The sequence below is a fragment of the Varroa destructor genome, unplaced genomic scaffold (genome assembly GCF_002443255.2).
Source record: "Varroa destructor unplaced genomic scaffold, Vdes_3.0 BEIS01000004.1, whole genome shotgun sequence".
NCBI lineage: Eukaryota > Metazoa > Arthropoda > Arachnida > Mesostigmata > Varroidae > Varroa > Varroa destructor.
In genome coordinates, this window is record NW_019211457.1 from 10,908,776 (window position 1) to 10,928,099 (window position 19,324).

Here is a 19,324-nt window from a genome sequence, read left to right on the forward strand (position 1 = left end):
AAGGAATACTTCTATATCGTAGTCCGCATTCAGAATGTTCATTTAGAAAGACGTTTACCCTAACTGCTTAATTAAGGGGTAAACTGGACTTCTCTGCAAATTAATGCCATTTCTTAAAAAATCACGACAACACGTTTTTGTACGTTGTGCGTTGGCGTGGTATTGTATAACAATCGTGTCTTTGAAGTACAATAGTAACGCACGTACATGCACACAAAAACAGTCGGACATTTCTGCTATTATCTTACAGGTCTATTTAGGCCTAGTCGAAAATTAAAGTGGCCATCGTAGCATTGCATATAGATACCGCTGTTCGGAGCAGATCCGGTTCAGACCACGAGATGGCTCATAGCATGCCTACTTTGCCTAGCGCCTGCTGGCCGCTCTGATCTTCCCATACGAGGTTCGAACGGAGTGCCCCACGTTGTGAAGGTAAGGTTAGCGCTTGAAAAATATTCATTTTATGACCTATATTTAAGCGACTCCTAAAAACGATAGTAGCTAATGCGTTATAGAGTCAGTTGTCCCAACTGGATCTATTTGTAGAACATATGCGTTAAAAAAAATTGAGAAGTCCTTAAATAATAATTAATCGTAGGAGAACAATAGATGACACAAATTGGTTGTGTCATGTATCCAAAATTAAGTAATAAAAACATATCCGTTAAAAATATTTTAGCAATGCATGGGAATTTTACTGAAGTGTCTCATGACATAACCCGAAGTACACAGTTTTTCGGGTAACGATAAGAACGTCAACCGTCACTAAGCCATATTATTATTTTGGTGATATTCCTTACCTTTTTTTTTTTAATTCTATTCTTACTTCTCATCATTTGGCTGTTATCTTACAATGCCCAGTTTCATTAAGCGTTCCGCTTCACGCTGCGTCTGTCCATCGACAAGACTGAGGTGTCTCGATTCTTCGAGTGTTGCCCGTTCTCGGCGTCACTGTTCAACAGTAATGTCTTATCCACTTCCTGCTGTAGAGGCAAGGATCCTTTATGAGCTTTTTCCACGACGATTATGGCATCTACCACTATATATACATTCAGCACACAACTCTATCTGTTGTATATATACGAGAAGCCAAGAACCACTGAGCACTACGGTTACGATGACAGCAGCAGATTAGATTGTCCTCTGCGTTATTCGACTTGCGTCTCGGCGATCGTCTCACAACTACCGAGTGATGTTTCTGTCCTTTTCCAAAACGAATCCGGACGAATTTCTTGCTAGCGCTGGATTAGTGCAGAGACATGGCCCGCGCTGCAGTCAAGGCCGACGCGTTTGACTCGTCTAGCGCGCATCATCTGATCACCTTTAACTGTCGTCCCCTTGGCAATCGAATATGTGTCAGCTAGCAAATAGCAGCAGGTAGAGACGAGCAAACGAAGATGGCCAATAGGGATACTACAAGAAAATTTTTCGTCCTCGTTTCTCATGTCCCATTCAGCTTGAAGACATCATTGTTCCACTTCATCATGGGAAGCTTATCGTCTACTCGATACCACGGACGGTAGACTGAACCGGTGGGTTGCTGGGGCCCAGAGAGTTTCATCTTTAGTCAAAAAATATAAGAGGCCAGTGTTAGCTGATGGGTAAGTGAAACTTCGTTTGCGCAGTCCACAAACAATAGCCTATTTTCCTACCCAAAGGTTGCATTCTCAATTCTCTCTAATTAGTGACCATAGATTTCAGCAGTGGATGTTCGGTGTCGGCGATAGAGTTGACGGGATCGCTTATTTTAGAGTGCTGTCAATACAAACGAGAGGCAACGCGTCGATCAGCTAGAAAACAGAAAAAAAAACACTTTCCTTTTTTTTGGGGAGAGCGTTAAACAATATTTCAGTAATTTCCTCAATAAGCTTTCATAGACTGCACGTAAATTATAATGAAATGGCGGGTTTTTTTCTCTGAATTGTTTAATTCAGAAATAAATATCAGTTTAACAATAGTAATTATGGAACTATTAGTAATTATAATATTTTAGCTATTGCTTTGTTCGTCAAAGGCAGATCTTTTACGTGTGCACACAATTTATCTCCATTTGGTTCTGTTTTGACGTGAATAAGACACTCTAGTCCTCTGTCCTTCTTCTATTATATGTAATGGGTAAATCCAGATAAGCTGACTTCGTGTTAATTAAAGCTTTCTGTAAATGTATACATTAACGTGTATATAGTAGCAACATGAGCGTCTACTAGATGGTTATATAAATATCGTTTATATACGTGTCAAGTGATCGATTTTGACAAGCACAGGAAGGAAAGCGGCCAAAAAAGTTTCAAGTCTTCGCTTGTTGCCCCTAGACGTTCGTGTGAAACAAAAGAAAAAATTATATTGTCTACATTTATATAGTAAAGACTGACTGTAAACAAACCTTCGGGTCGGTGTCCGGCTTTCCCGTTCTGGGCAAGAAAAGCTTTTAAAAGACGTTTTTGAAATCTCTCAAGTAAATGATTGAGGTGTGGTTACACAGTACCGCAGCGGTCCAATTAAACATGGACAAAAAAGGCAGTCTTTGTTCTTCAGACCTACCTGCTATCATGTAACGTACCGTTTCTACATTCAATCAGTAACTGTCGAGACCCTCAAAACGATGGAAAGTACGCATAAAATAACAAACGATGAAAAGTCAAATAGAATAATACCAAACACGGGGTAGGCTCGAAAGTTGTTAGCCGAAAATCACACCGCTCATATCGTTCTATGCTGTTTGTCTGCGTTTATTTCTATTGTTTAGTTCTGCTATTGTCGTTATTGTGCTTAATAGTGATGATATTGTGAATCTTCTTCTCCGGTAACCTCTCTTCCTGTATGAAATTCGTACCGCATCGTACGCGCTCACTCGTCATGCTGGATCGTGGCAAACCGATGATGATCTTGTTTAATATCGCGTTTCTCAAACAGATCCACGGTCTGTCCACCTAACCGGCAACATAGACCATATGGTCGAATAGCCAGCTTCTATGGAGGAGTCTCATACCCGATCAAGCACTACCGCCGACTAATATTTCTCAGATATAACAGATCCTCGTCCGCCATTTGCTTGCTTAATTCATAGAAACGGCAATGGATGATAGGGTGTGAAGCATCCAAAACAACTCCAAACCAATTGGGTATGCATTGTCTGTGCTATAATGATAGTGATCGCCGTTGCTGTTAGATCGTTTTGTTATCGGGACACACGGATGGCCTATGTTTTGTGTTAATAGTAGTATGTATGCTTCGCAAAGCTCCACGTCCAGTTGTCTCGGATCGATCCAATTTTTCCATGCTCATTTCGTAAAGGCCTTGGCCATTCAGTCGGCCTTTCCTTTTCGTCATCCTTGTCACCCTGTTACCTCGCATTAACCTAATGCGTCGTATCAATGTCTTAGGATGCATAGACTATTAAACATGTCTGATCATCAGCTGATGATTCGGTTGCTAGCAGCCGGCCATTCTATTATTAGTTTTCTGCACTGACAACTATTTACTAGCAGGGCAATGGCTTCCAGTTACCTGCAAAATGGTGACGTACTGCTGTGGAAGTTCGACTTTCGAAAAAAACTTTATTATATATAAACCCTTCTGCCATAATTGTTTGCAGAGCTTCTGCAGGAGGCCGCGGAACTCCTGCAACAACTAGATGTTTCCCAAAGAGTTAGCTCGCGTCCATAAGAAATAATTGTAACGAATAAATACGCTTCCCTCTACTCGCGCCGAACCTGGGCTCTATACTGTTACCGCGCCGCCCGTTTCTAGGGCTGCCCATCTACAACTGTGTCGCTCCGGATCTAGTTATCTATCTATAAAATCTATTATACCTGTTTACCGGCTGTTCTTTACTACTGCCTGTACCGCGTGGTTCCGTTTGCCGTGTTCTGCTACAGCAGCGGTGGTGACTTTATATCAGTATTCGATTCCTCGGCCACGGCGTACAATGGCAGCGCCAAACCAACATCGTCGCCTTCGACCGACCGGAGGAGCGGTAAGATGGAGGTCTAAAACACCAACAGACTGATAAAAACAGCAAGAACAAGAATGGCTATGCTGAGCCCCGATGTGCAGACGACTATTGAGTCGTCAGCGAATTGTAGCCATAGAAGCTGTCGAGCGGCGGCGGTAACCAGCTTAACCCCTGTACTGATGCCGCTGGTGATGATGGCTGAGTGACGCGAGCTAGCTAACGTCGCCAGCCAGCCAGCCAGCCAGCCAGCCAGCCAGCCAACCATCCAGCCAGCCAGGGACGGAATATCGGACACAGTCAGCGGCAAACATAGCGATGAGCAGCCATATGAAAAGAACCGGAGGGCCAAGCCTGCGACGACGTCGACGAAACAGACCGGATGGGCTAAGGCAGCAATACGGCCAGCAGCAAGAAAGGCTGCGTCCTGAGTTGCTCGCTAGATTCTGTCTGGCTGGGGCCACAGAGCAGTGCTATAAGCCCCTGGCTGCAATCAACCTGCAAAATCTCGGCGGCTGGAGGTGGAGACCACACCGAAGCAATATAAACGAAAGAGGGGCGAATAGTACGCTAAGTCAAGAGCCCCAAACGCGCCTATGTTTATTTGCCTCCGGCAACACAGAAATTCAATGATAAATAAAAGATACGTAGAATTTTCTGTCTACATTTATACAAATAAACACACACGGTACGTTTGGATACGAAAGCAACCACACGAGCTGGTTGATTGTCAGGCAGTTTAGTTGTATAAATTAAAACGAATAGTTAATAGTGTTGAATGGCTATAAACATTTATCCAATACAGCAGCGTGACAGAACGCGAAATATACGTTGAGGCTTCATAAACAATAATAACAACTCCCGACTGAGTACAGAAAAAACTTTCAGCTTGAACTCCCGTAAAGCAATGTGCCGTATATGAAGGTAGGCGGATACGTGATTACTGGGAGCGACCGTAGACCAGCTGGAGGCCAGCCTATGAACTCGGGCGTTATGGGAGGCGTAATCTACCACCTGAATAGGTAGAGAACGACTGCTCTAGTAACTGCAATTTACCTGGGCAACAGTAGTTAATATCAAATAACTTGACTGAATGAACTACAACTGAAACTGACCGTCGTCGTATTACTTTTTTATGCCAAGTAAGTTGCAGGCCACACTTAAGCGACCACTGACCTAAAAACAAAAAGAAAAAAAGAGACCTTCAAAGCTTCTTGCTGAAACCGGAAGGTGACGATCTTCATGAAAATCAAGCACCTTTTTCCCATGCTTTCACGCTAAAATTATAGTAGCACTAAAAGTAGACAACGCAATACAAACGCCCTAAACTTGCATTCGCCGAGCAAAAATTGGACAAAAGTCGATGCTTGATAGATAATAACGATTGTTGATTAATTATTCAGCGACAACGCATGCGTGGACGTGTTAGTAATGCCAGAGGATTACGAAAGGATATAATTTTGATCTGGTGCCACTTCCCCGTCTGATGTAAGTCTGATGCGAGACTAGCTGTTAGGTACCATTCGGGCCTTAAGGACGAGAAGTTGATTGAGTTGACGTTAGTTTGCCTATGACAACAGCTGCTAGTTGAGTATACCTACGGGAGGGCTTCGTGGGGACACAACTTCTAGAACTACCCCACGAGACTCCTAGTGGGGCAGATTCTCGCTGCTAAAAAGGCAATTCCGAGGACTTGTTCATATGAAAGTAAATAGGTGAATAGGCCGCAAAGGAGTATACTGCATGCATATGAAAGCGAACAAGCTTCTCTAACGACCTCGGAATCGGGTAGGATTAGTTCCAAATTGGTGCTGACCCGTACAGGGAATGAAAATTACATTATTCATAACTATTACACGGCACGTCAGTCGATTGCCTGAGTCAAAATTTCTTCGTTATTGCAGTCGAAGCCTTGCATGTGCCCTGCTTCTGCTAGCGTCACTGTTGACCTACTGAAGTGACGTCATCCTGAATGACCGACACAGCGAGACACAAAGCACGTCGTTACCATATAATGCTTGCGTACTTATGGCTCGTGCACGCACGCGTCGCCGGCATCGACGTGACAGTATCGTCGTCATCAGATTACCGAAAACAATAACACCTTGTCGCCCTAACGGAACGCCCCCAAAGTGGGGTTATTTTGTCATATTAACCCACCACCTTCGAACCGTTGCAAGCATCCGACTACATAATACACTGCACACACTCAGGATAGACGCGCTGAACGGGACGTTTCAGTTGTGACATGTGCATAACCACAGCACTGTAATTAGGCCAACAACTATTCTCCAATCAAGCATTACCAAAGTCTGCCAGTACCTCTCTTTCTGTGCAAACGGAACTACTATCCAATCAATACATGAACCGCTGCTGTTGGTACCATGAGTTAGGAAGAACCGAATCGACGCGATCTTCAAATGTCCGTGTTTTTGATCTTAGCTAGCACGTCTGCTGTACGCCTCTTATTTAATTATCTCTAAGGTATTGAGGGGAATAGCGTGTAACGGCGATATTCTCTTGACTATTTAATTACAGGTTAGTGGAGACATTTTCACCAGTTTTCGCTCGACGCCGGCCGCTAGAAATGTGTCTACCTATAAACAACTATTTGAAGCGAGGGCAATTTCCATAGCTACGCAAGACTGGAAAGAGTGCCCCGTTTCTTGTGTCAGCGTATCAGATCTGTTATATTAATGGGACTACTCTAGCGGGACAGGGCGACAATAGCAAAGCTTCCTTTGTCAGGCGCATGTCTGACTCACGAGAATAGGCACTCAATAACATTTGTTCGAAGCGAATGGAGAAAATGACCAAACTTCTAACTTACATTACTCACTGATCCTATTTCTCGTTTGTACTCTGTCCAATAAACGTTGTTTGAGCGCTTTTTCTACGTGCTGACTTACGTGATGACGGTCCAACGTCAGCAAGGGACTTTTGCGCATATCGATAATTGCGAGGATAGAATGACCGTTGGAGCCCCATAGAGTGAGATGAGTTAACGAGAAACCCATATTTTGTTGTTCTATTCGTTTAAAGCAGATGTATTGCATAAAGTAACATTGCAACAAAATACCTAACTACGTAAGTTATCATTAGTTGAGCGACATTAGCTGGTCAGAGCAGTCGACGCACAGATATAGCATCTTCGACTATTTCGACGCCCCCCTGGCAGCCTGGTAAATGTCTCTCTCGGTGCTCAATGAGCCCCGCTAGAACAATTCTTTAAGTTGAACTTTATCGAAATTCCCTACAAGATGCTATTAGCAGCAGCTTAGCGGCACCCGTTAGCTAATAAAGCAAGCAGACAAAAACGAAGCCAATCAGATAGAGCAAGTAACGATCCGTAGCATCCGTACAAAGTGTCCAGCAGTTTCATAAAAATTCAGCTCTTCTAGACTGATCATGGACATCAGCAAGCTGACACGGTGGAAATCGGCTGAGAAGCTGCTCACCAGACGTCGACAGGTGGATGGTACGATGACGGCTCATTGAGGTGCCTACATTGGACCTTCCGGCCGGTATTTTCTCGGTTAGAGTCTAATAATGCGTAGTTGGCTCTAGCGTTTCGTTACCGGCATACAATCTGGTGAATAAACAACAGTTCGTTTTTACTACCGCCTTCGAATCTATCGTTTTTATATTTTCACTTATGCTGAAGTAAAACGTAGACACTTGTTTCTATGTGGGCAGTACGCTGGTACACTTAAATAGCAAATCTTATTACTCTTCTGTTGAAATCGAAAGGGTTCTGTCATGTTAAGTTTATCAAGTTCACAGGTCAGCGAGGGTCTTGCTCGTATCCCGGCAGTTATTGTCGTCCGAGATAGTACGATATCAGCATGGCCACTGCAATAGCGTTCCAGTGGCCATCGGCTCCAATGCTGCTTTTTTTCTGCGTAATGTTGTCCTATTCTAAGAGCGATGACAGCAGCGACATGACCTGCAACAGCTGTTCAAGACGGGACTTCCCTGTGAGCGAGTTAATGGCAACGAAGACAGTGATGGTGGGGAACAGACCCAACCAGATTGACGATACCAGATTTACTGACAGCGGGAACAGTCAAAGCTACATCAGCGCCGTAGTATCAACCGTACAAGTTGTAAGCAGTAGCAGTCGTAGCTACGCCACTATACGATACCACGGCCGTAGCCAGCTAGCTAGACGCGGCTAGTCGTGTTCGCCATCGTTGTAATTGCTCTTGGCAAAATAGCGGACAGCATGTCACGATTGGCCCAATAGACAGAGGATGACGACGCTGGCGGCCGGAGAATGGCTGTTCTTGCGGCAGTGGTCGTGATGGTTGCCTAACACCGCGGTGTGTACAGCATTCGTAGAATCTGTATGGGATGATGATGATGACGCCGGTGATAGTGGAGAGGAAAGCAAAAAGGAAAAAGAAGAGGAAAGCAAGCATACACACACACACAGGAAGACGTAAACAACGATAGACACTTGTCTGACCAGAATAGGCAGCATCAGCTGAATCGACATCGTTTGTAACTGGTTAGTTAGTTAGTACAGCAGCCATCGCCTGCGACCCAGCGTCAAGCAGGGGATCGCTAACCCTTGCGCTACCTGTGAAGTCGAGGTCTATCTGAATTATGACTATTACACCATAATTACACTAAAGAAATCGAATGAAACCCTTTGCTTTGTTGTGTTGAAAAGAGAATTTTAGCTTTTGCAGTTTGTGGAATTTTAACAGAATAAGCCGAACAGGGTAGAGGCGTCTGATTATATGGACGATCCGGGTAACCGAGAAGGTTCATTTGCGTACGAAACACGTTGAAGGTTTAATTTGGTGTGTCCACCTTCGTAGGGGATTGACTCGCACACACCCACATCCGCGCCCTATTACCCGTCCAGTTTTTATTACATATTATAGAAAACGAGGCAAATTCGCTTTTCGAACTGATTATTTGTTGTATGATATCCTTTTTCCGAGCATAATATACGCACAAACATTTATAAAATGCCCTTTTTTCAGCGAAAACACAGAGTTGTTCATAGGAAAGCTGAGGCAACAGGTTAACAAATGGATATCTAGCAGCATTTTTCTTCTCAGATGGCGTTACATGCTACCGGGACCGCCCGTACAAACAAATAAACCTTTAAAAATGGTCTAAGAAAAAGTCGGCTAACAGGCTAAGCCGCAAATCTATCCGGTCGAATGGCAAGTTTCATAGAACCATTTCATAGCACACAATACGCAACCTGCACTTACACTATCTCGATGCTTCAATGATAGGATTTCCTTTTTTTTTTTTTTTTTTCTCATGATATTTTAACCGCGCACTATTAAGCTAAGCTCTGCTGCAATAGGAAAATACTTAGTTGAACTTTTGTCTTTCATTCATTTGTCGCCCAATTGACACGCTTCATGCTACTTGCGTTTTTCGTCCCCAGCTTCTTATAGACACGAAGAAGGTTTTTCTTGGCGAGGGCTTCCGACCCGACGCTCGCTTATTTTGTCATGTCTTTTTCTTCGGCTACGACCTGCTCGAACGGTTAGGGCTATTGCCTTTTCTGCTTCGTTGCCTATCACTTCTGTTCAAGTTCGGCGAGAACGTGTGTGTGATACTATACGAAGTTATGCTTTATTTTACGGCGGCATTGTCGACTGAGCGGCCAAAACCGACGACGAAAGCAAGAATTTTTTTTTTTTTTTTTTTTCACTTTTTGAACGTGTTTGTATGTGTGTGCACTTCGTGACGTCGCTTCTGTTGTTATGACCACTTTTAGGCCTAGTCGGTGTTATACTTTATTTAGGCGGTTTCACGCCAAAAGGATTGTGTTAGCAGGTGGTAAACACATAATAATTATGATTGCTTTATTACCGCCATTGAGCATCGGGACCCGGAGAGCTATCAAATAAAATTCGACAATATGTCGTGGCCGTTGTCGTCGTCATCATGATCGGAACGAGGATTTGGTGAAGACTGTCACAAAAAATGTTCTGCTCAACTGATGACAGAAATGTCGTCAGCAGCCCTCACAGAAAAAATTAGTAGAAGTTGGAGGCGCTCAAAATACCGATACGCCGCCCCTCCCCCCCCCCTTTCCACATGAATATATGACGCAATGAAACGACACAGCGTTCTTGCGATAATGCTCAACACGTACGCGGTTCTATTATTTGCATGCAAAAAGTGGTCCGTTCTCTAGCATTGAGGCACCCAATAACACATTCTTAAAGCGTATATCTAGCCAGTTCTTTACAAGCGCCAGCTGAACGCTTACTGAGAAATGCTCTTTTTGCGCGCTTCGGTGTTTTTGGCAGGCCTATAGACAAAAACATAGACAAATTATGATACTGTAATCATCCATTTCTAGTTCGTTTTCCGTCTGATATTATATGAATATAGATTTGATGTCTCGCTGAAATGGGCCATTTCGTGATTTGTCTAGTGGTGGCACAGATCTAAAATTTGCTAAAAAAAAAATCGCGATTTACTTCTGAGAGGGTATTTTTGTACTCCACCCAGTGCCTCGTAAACGTCTCTCCTTTGACAGAATCAACAATCTCTATTGCAAGATATCATATAATATATATGACACATTGTCCCGTCGCCTTTGAAGATGTTTACGCTAAGTCCCTAGACAAGGCGCTTCGACAATCGATCCTGCGTTTCCGAGCAATGACAACTGCGCCTGGTCTAGTTTCGAGGCACTGCCGTCGTTAGCGTTGCATAACTTGCTCCCTGTCATCAGTCGGTTGCCAACCATCAGTCCGATATCATTCGGTGAATCGTCTTAGACAAAAGGAACGACTTTTTTCTTTCGCCCTTCTGCCTCGCGTTCTGTCTTTCTTCATTCCCGCTTTTTTCCCCAGCAATAAACGAATGCCAAAAATCTACCGAAGCAAGTAAAACAAACGTGAAAATGGATCTGAATCAAGCTCATACACACCAAGCGCAGTCGTGTGCGTACGTACGTACGTACGCACGCGTGCGCGCCTGTAATACGTAGAGGGTACGTTAATAGCTAGCCGAATTGGAAACAGTGGCCATTTAGATCGACGTAGTTCAATTGAAAAGAGCTGCTGCAGCAGCGCCAATAACAAGCAATTTTGGCTCGTTTCGGCTTTTTTTTTTCTACGTTTGTGCTTTTGTAATTTCGTGCTTTACCGCAGCGCTTTCCAACTGTCTTTTGCCATCCACTCAACGCTTGCCAAACCTAGAGCTGAGCGAAGATTTAGGGAACGAACTAGCTGGAGCCGCGGTAGACAGAATAGTGACGATTTCGATACCATTGTGTGTATCTGCGTGTTCGTCCATTGCGGGCGCATCGTTGACTGGCACCTAACGTAAAATGGAGTGTTCTGATTTCTTTTTTCTTCGCAGTTGTCAGCCACCAAAAGTCGCTCGATCTGTAGAAGTCGTATCAGCGGCGTCGCTTCAGACTACCCGGGCGTGGTCGTTCGACGCTCATTGGTTTTTTGCCTAGCAAATCATCGTCGGAATAGTAGAAGTACGAGTAAATGCTGTGATGATACTAGACGCAAGGATAGCCAATCAGTGATATCTGTATTGCGGCTGGCATTATAACAATAGGTACATTTGTCTCATAACTAACAATGATACGTTACGCGATAGTTCTAGTGACGACGCGGGCTACAGAAGCAGTAGCATTTATTCCAATTCAAGATAGTGCCACGTAATAATTAGTTGGCGTTAAGCATTGCTACATATACATGTGAAAATCAATAGATTTCAGATTACTCATGTAGGCCGAATATGAGCATGGCCCAGGTCTAGCTCGTAAGTGCTACGTGGCCTATATAAACAATCTTATTGAATCGCAGTACGCTAACTGCTGTACTTCAGTTGACAAAAAGAGTCATTTGCAGAACGTACTAAGATTGAAACTAATTTTTTTCTACCAAAATCATAATTTTAGTGAAACAGACAGCATTTGTCGTTAGCATCGAATCGGATTCGATCGGATCAAGCTGCTACTCTAAGGCCTCGCAGGCCTTCTATCTAATCAAGCCATTCAAGCAGAAGCGTAAATGGACGCATTCTGTATTGTTGTTCCTAATACAAAGTATTCCTCAACACTGCTGTCAGCTCACTGCCGACCAATCGTAACGAAACAAATAGCAAAATAAATACTCTTGGGGGCGGGGGGTGGGGTAAAGACGATGATGGCGGAGGTTTTTTGTACTTTGAACGACTACAATGGCCACGACCTCTACTGGGATTCCTGTAGATGCTGACAAGGATATTGGTGATAGCAGTGGCCTTGTGATTCTCTCTAGTGAAGTAGCGGCGACCATAAGCGGCGCTGTGCACGGAGTCTTACCTTTTTACTCAACAGAATTGAAAGAGGTAGCTAGGGCCAAATGCGATAGTAAATGTAACTCAGTGTTGGCGAACGCCGCATGCAGCCGGTTATCGCCTGTCGCGGGTGGATGGCCAGAATTTGAACGATTATTTCTGATCGTTTGTAAAATACAACGGATTTATATTTTGGAAACTCTTAAAAAAAACTACTCGGTTTTTGGGTTATCAAATATCTGTTCGATCAATCAGTAAGCTGGATGACGTCTCCTAGCCAATAGTACATATAATTAGATTCAATTAGCGGTGTGTATGAAGGCCAAAGGACTGAATTAGGCAACAGTAATTGGCAAACGTTGTTACACGACTCTGTTGGTTGGTTCCTACATGAGCATTTTTGTGCTAATTATGTCGTAAACTACTTACTTCTTGGACCCAGTTCAGCTGATGTCAATGACGCACTACGATAGTTAAAAAGCTCTGATACAGTGAAAAGATGTTGAAACGCAGCCATTAGACGATAACTCTATCATCGATCCTTTTGTATTCGCAGCGTTTAGTCGGCAACGGTTAATTTGGGATTGATGATCGAGCACGACCATTTCCTCAATCTTCCCTTGTCTGAATGCAATGAAACATACGCCTCTCATTAATAACTACTCGTTAAAAGGATGAATTTAAAGAATTTTTGGTCTATCGAAGACATCAACGGCAAAGTGTTTCAATTGGCAAAGATTTCCGGATTGTCCGCATTTTGCCCATCATTCCGGCTATGCATTGAATGTAATCGTTTTATCAATCAGCAACGGTAGCATTACGTTATCTATATGTAAATAGAGTGATCGGTTACCGCCCGAAGGATTCTATTTGAACAGCGCCAACGGACGAACAGTGATCGCTTATTCCTATGCGTATATCAAACTACAATTAGGCACGCTAGGACTTATTTCGTATAATTGACATATCGGAGTGAATACAAATATGGCAGATATTTTCACTTTATATATATATATATATAAATATACTTCACAGAGTAAACATATATATGTCGCTACTAGGCTGAACGGAATCGAAAGTCTTTGTCCTTTTGGTACAACAGTGGGGATACCCTTGCAGAGAAGAAAAAAGACCCCCTGTATTTTTCGTTATAAGGCTAGTGCGTACGGTTTTTGTGGTCTTATGAAACCATTTACTCTGTGTGCCAGCTGGCGAACTCTGCCGCTGTTTGCCACGAAGACGTACATCATATGTGCATGTTTGTACGGTTCTGCGTATCAATCGAGCTTTATTCTCATTGCTCATCATCGTATACACACGGTATTTTTTATGTCAGATGGCATGTTATCTGTATTCTATGGTAACTATAGGGCGATCTTTGTCTCGCGCTGCGTCCATTCGCACGCAGTTATGTCTGCTACAGGTGACAGCGATCGTTGTGGTACCGCTAACGACTTGACTATCTACGAAGAAACTTTTCGCCGAAAGACATTGCTACCGGATGTCCAGTAACATATCTACAATATGTAGATGGTAGAAAAATGAAACGTCAGGACCGCTTCTCATTACGTCAATTCACTCGATAGCGACGACCACAGGGAGAAAGCTGCCGATCAATATCCATGCGGACAACTCTTGGTCGTTGCAGTCCGACCTATCAGATGCCGCTAGTTTAGTTGACTAAACGGCCGGGGCAACGGAGCACGCCCGCAGCTTCGTCCGTCTTTGTCTCGCTAATATTGCTCCCACAACAACAGGAGCAGTAGCGGCGGCACCATCTCACTAGCGCTAGGTCAAGCTTCAAACGGCGCGACTGTTGCCTGAACAACGAGAGACCAAAGACAGATACAAAAGATGTCCAAAGAAAAAAAGTTCCGCCACTACAGAGTCACCTACAATCACCGTGTGTGATCATCCTGTGTCAACCCCCGCGTCCCCTCACCATTGTGCGTGCTAAGACTTTTTTCTACCTTTATAAACAACAGCAACGAACGCGACAATGACGATCGATACTAGCACAATAACAATCACTGCAACACGCTGAAAGCTCTCGAATAGCCCTATAATGATAATCATCATTAACGAAGCTGGGTGTGTGTTGTGGATTCCGGCTTTTGATAAAAGTACAGAGATGATCCGACAATATGCTCTTCCTATGCGGCGCGATGCAGCGCGAAGACGATAATTAAGACTCAGCCAACATAGACACGCACGCATTGTGCCGTTTTGTCATTACGTGCCGTATAGATATTGGCTGGTAACTCGTGCTAACCCACAGTTTGGCATTTTCTGTGCACCCTACTTCCCTCCAGCGGACCGAGTACAGACAGCAGCAGATTGAAGCATTGTGCTTATGCTGTTGATGCACGAGTTAAGATCGCTTTCTTCCCATATATTGCCTAGTCGCTGTACAAGATTAATGTTCTTCTCATCGTTTTTGGCAGTCGTCTGAAACTGTTATCGGCACGACGTCGATTCCCGACGGAACTCTGCTTGTTTTATATATAATAATACGTGATATCGACAACTCAGTGTTATATACTGACGCCACGCATCGCAGAATATACAAAAAGAACATGAAAAATCACTCTGAGTGAAAACCGCTAGCAATGTTTCCATTTGGTTGTTGTTATTATTATTGTTATTGTTGTTGTTGTTGTTGCTGCTGCTGCTGTTGCTGTTGCTGTCGACGTTTGTTTCTAATATTGCTGTTTATGGACAAAGGGAGTATGAGATAGGCGTCGTTTAGATGCCGTCACGGCGATTGGCATAGACAGTGCGCGCCCCTCGTGTTAGCACCTATAAGCTTCGTCCTTTTTCTTCACAGCTGATCCTTTTCTTCGCATTGTTCTGGTGCAGGAGATGGCAAAGTGGTCAACAATCCCACAATGACTACTACGACGGGCTGAAGGCTATGAAACATTAGCTTATTATTGGTCTATGCTGGTCCGTTAAAGGCTGCGCCTGCTACTGACGAAACACCCGAGATTCGCCAAGCGTCTTTTCTTCCATTTGCACGTTTGCTATTCGTTGCTATCGCCCATTCTAATGAGAATTCGAGTAAAAAGCATATACAGTCCGAGTCACAATACAATTACTATTTAGTTTTATTTAGAAATAAGAACCACCAGGATGGACAAATATCATTAATATTCTCTAGCAGATGAAAGCGATTTAGACATCAATATGTGATCACCCGCCATTATCGAGGTGATAGGCATTTTTTACCAATGGGAAAAAGCGCCTTTCCTAGGGAACGCTCCCTGCCGCTTCACGAAGGACCCTTCGAGTGAAAACTCATTGAATACAATAATTCTATTCAGGCATAAACTCGGTATGTAGTTGTAAGTCGTAGGAGTAGTAAGTTGTAGGAGTCATGTTTATGTTCGCATCAACGACATTAAAGTTTCGACTGTTTCAAGTGGGTCTTCGTGCTTATAATAAGAAACGTATTCAGTTAGAAGGCTCAGTGAACTAGGGAGTAACTGAGGACAATGATAATCATCTTTGAGTATAAAATAATTTCTTTCGCTCGAGGCAGACAGAGTCAAGGCAAGCTAAAGACCTCCAAAAGTAAATACAAAATATTTTATACTATTCTATACAGGTCTAGAAGTTACATCCTCTTGTCCCTGTTGTCACAATACATTCACTGATGCACTTTTCTACTTCAGACACCTCTAGAACTTTGCAAGGTTTCTTATTTGAGTGCATGTACGCAAAGATAAGTGCTCAACACTTAACTTTGCACTTTTTCTCTACCTATTACCATGCTGCATTTTATAATTTAATAGACAGTTGTAAAGTCTTCGTGTATTCGAAAGTGCCTTCTATTTTTTGTCGTAACTACTTATCTTATTTAATTCAGTGTTCGTTTATTTGTGTATAGTATACTATACGAAACTCTTACAGCGAAATTAGTGAAACGGTAACGGTTCGTAGATAAATCCGGTGACGATTTACGTATTTTGCAGGCGTCTACGGTCGCGGCTATGATACAAAGTGTATTCCTTTTGACCTGACCTTTGGCACATCCTGATTTCGTCAAGGATACACGTCTAGCTAGTCAGTGAACTGTTCCGACGGAGAAACGGTACAAGCTCTCCTATAGTTATCGCTCGTTGTGGGACGACAGTTGGCACATTTGGCTTAATGTAAATGTTTTATTGCACATCTCTTGACAAAATAGAATAGAACACGATTTTGACTCAGGTCCTTGTCTTACAAATAGCGCAAGTATGAAGACTTCTTTCCGTAGGCCGAGTTTATCCTGGCCATTATTAGATGACGACGATATATAGGAAGTCGAGCACTGCAGGTAGCTGCACGGCGACACGTATTCGCTTGGTATACCGGAGTAGAATAAAGGATGTCTTTTTTTTATGATGATCTTTCAAAACTTCAGACACCGCTGCTGGCTGAGGAAGTACGAACAAAAAAAAAAGCTTGATAGGGAAGAAAATAGAAACGATACTTGAATGTATAGCTTTACGGCGTCTACGCAGCAGAAACAAGTAAGGACGAAGCGCCTGTCGAAATTCTACGCCGTGACCCTATCGAGTTGTTTCTATTCGCTTGCTGTTCTCGTACCAAGCTGGTCCCCGCCAAATTTTTGCCTCATGAGGATACGCAATAACAGTAAAATTCAGCGACGCTTATTCTATAGTTGTCGTCTCTGGTTGTATTTGTGAAAATGGGAACCGAGTTTCTGGATGACACGAAGCGCCTTGAAGTGGACAGTGACTATTACCCCCTATTCAAGGATGCACACGTACGTCGATACTGACTGTTTCGACTCGAATCACAATTTCATTATACCTAGCCCCGCGCGACAAAAAATTTGTGTGGCAGCAAGAAAGATATCATTCAAACAAGCTATTGGTCGCAAGCATAGCGCATAGTAGAAGAATAGCTCTTTTGCGTGCAACGTTCGTTCGTAGGCAGCTACGTCCGCAAACGTTTAAAAAAGTAGGAACGTGTAACTTCAGCAGCAGCAGCAGCAGCAGCAGCAGCAGCACAGTAGCGGTACCACCGACGTACGTTGATCAAACGCTTTTCGTCGTTGCACAGACCTGAGCAGATGGAAACCGCGAGAACATATTTGTGACAGACAAAAGTGTCACGGATGAAGTATTTTTGGCCCGGCGCCTAGCTGGGCAGCTTCGGCTCAAGATGCGTAATCAACCGGAAGTTACCGGAAGGTTAACAACCACAACTTGATAAGGACGAAGCTGTTTGATGTTTTAAATACATTCGCTAAAAAGTGGACTAAGTGATGTAATTAGTAGGAAAATCACGTATGTAATGATCAGCTGTAGTTAAAGCAATCGCAATAACCGAGTATATATACACTTCTTTTTATTAAGTAGAATCATGTTCTTTGCATCGAAACGGGGTTCATCGCATTTCGGCAACTCGACCATACCTGTTTATACGCTTATTAAGTGATAAACAGTGTACAACGTATCGTAGGACAGGGTAAATAAACGCGGCATACCGCTACCAGTGTATATATATATACATATAAGTAACACGTTAACGGTATATCTGTATGGCGCATTAGAGCACAGGACGAACCAGTGGAATAGGTCGGCCACGTTTGTGATTTTTACCGGGCTGCGACTGGGGTGCGTGATCGCTACTCAGCACGTCAGAGGCTGCAGTAATTAGAATTGTTCCACTGTTTATCTTGAAGGCAAACAAGGGGGCAGTTAATAATTGCGATGTCTACAGCATCCGCCACGACAATTGCGCAGCAGCAATAATATAGGATGGATTAATAACACGAGATCGTCTTGTAAACCCAATGTAAGGCATAACGGTACAGCCGAGATATAATCGCAGCAGCGTACCTTTGATGCTAGTTGTCGCTATTACTGTCGTCATCACTATCAGCGAAGTTGTCACTCGGAGACAGCCATCAACCAGATGCGATGGCGACTGATGAAGCCGGATTTCTATATTCCGCGCGCACTATATACATAGCAATAGCAGTGGTTGGCCACTGGAGGGATTTGGCAAACCCCCTTTCGTTTCGCCACCGTCACAACCGTAGTCGTCCCCCTAGCTGCCTTATAGACAGATAGACGAATTACTGGAAAAAAAAACCAGCAGCATTCATATGTATAGACATGTATAATTATGTACATTAAATGATAAAGTCGCAAATCGAATATATGTATAGACGCGTATTTCTTTGTTCATACAGTGCGTTTCGTATAGCTAATTCTGATAATAGGCTGGAGACGCCATTATAGAGATAGATACCTAAATTTGAAGCTCTGCCCCATCTACGGACGTTAACGAATTCTGATATGTATATATATATATATATATATATATATATATATATAGCAATCATACGAATATTAAATACAACTTCAAAGTGAAGCAACACCATTCATAAACTGTTTATATATACAAAGGAAATGATTTCGCTTGTTCTCCCTCTCTGGCCCACAAGCGTGCTCTTGCAGTCCTCTGGTTCGCGCAGTTGTTCCTGTAAATTGAGAATAGATCAAACGGTAATGATAAATTTTAAAAGTAAATGCATATATATCCATGCCAGATGAGTAAGATGCGACGGTGACTCAAGTTTTGCTTCTTAGTCCGCTCTCAGAGTACAAAAAAGTTTGAACACTTTCTAAGAACATAATCGGCCGCTCCGCATCGATGGACAATTATCGCATTGATTACCGTTTATCGATTTGCCTTTTGCAACAAAAGAGAATTACCGCATGAGTTGCTCCGAACGATTCAAATGTAGAGTTATATCAGCTAATCGTTCTCCATTGCAGGATGATCTTTAGCGAGGCCGCAAGGAAAAAACACTGATAATAGCCCCAAAACCTGATCCTTTAAGGCGAATATACACATGCAAATTGATTACAACTATCTCAAGCTGACACAATATAGTTACAAGGTCTATATATATATATGCGACTACATGATATCCGCGATATCAGTGCTATATCTATCGAAATCCTTGTTTCTTTGGCAGTGTAGTTCTTTCGCAACGAACATCTTGAGTGTGATAGTTCTTCGTTTCCGCATGCTTTGATTCCCAAAGCCTTGGTTCCCGTTGAC

General features: G+C 43.2%; 1 protein-coding gene and 1 long non-coding RNA gene across 11 annotated transcripts in view; one reads left to right on the top strand and one right to left on the bottom strand.

The window, feature by feature from the left end:
* Positions 1-19,324, bottom strand: part of LOC111248920 (complement factor H-like) — a 55,018-nt gene that overhangs the window by 29,279 nt on the left and 6,415 nt on the right. For 3 of the 10 annotated variants that reach the window (XM_086986042.1, XM_086986039.1, XM_086986040.1), the window contains 3 exons: positions 18,660-18,737; positions 18,091-18,332; positions 801-1,561 (listed from right to left, as the gene is read on the bottom strand). The exons of 2 other annotated variants lie outside the window; for them this stretch is intronic. The gene's annotated coding sequence lies outside the window, so the exon portion shown is untranslated. Of the gene's footprint in view, positions 1-800; positions 1,562-17,787; positions 17,927-18,090; positions 18,333-18,659; positions 18,738-19,324 lie in introns of those variants that run through there. 5 more of the 10 variants (XM_086986043.1, XM_086986041.1, XM_086986044.1 and 2 more) reach the window with 4 other exon arrangements.
* LOC147755839 (uncharacterized) lies at positions 1,467-17,612 on the top strand. The gene is made up of 3 exons (XR_015325718.1): positions 1,467-1,601; positions 16,213-16,392; positions 16,644-17,612. It is a non-coding gene; the product is annotated as an uncharacterized LOC147755839 (long non-coding RNA).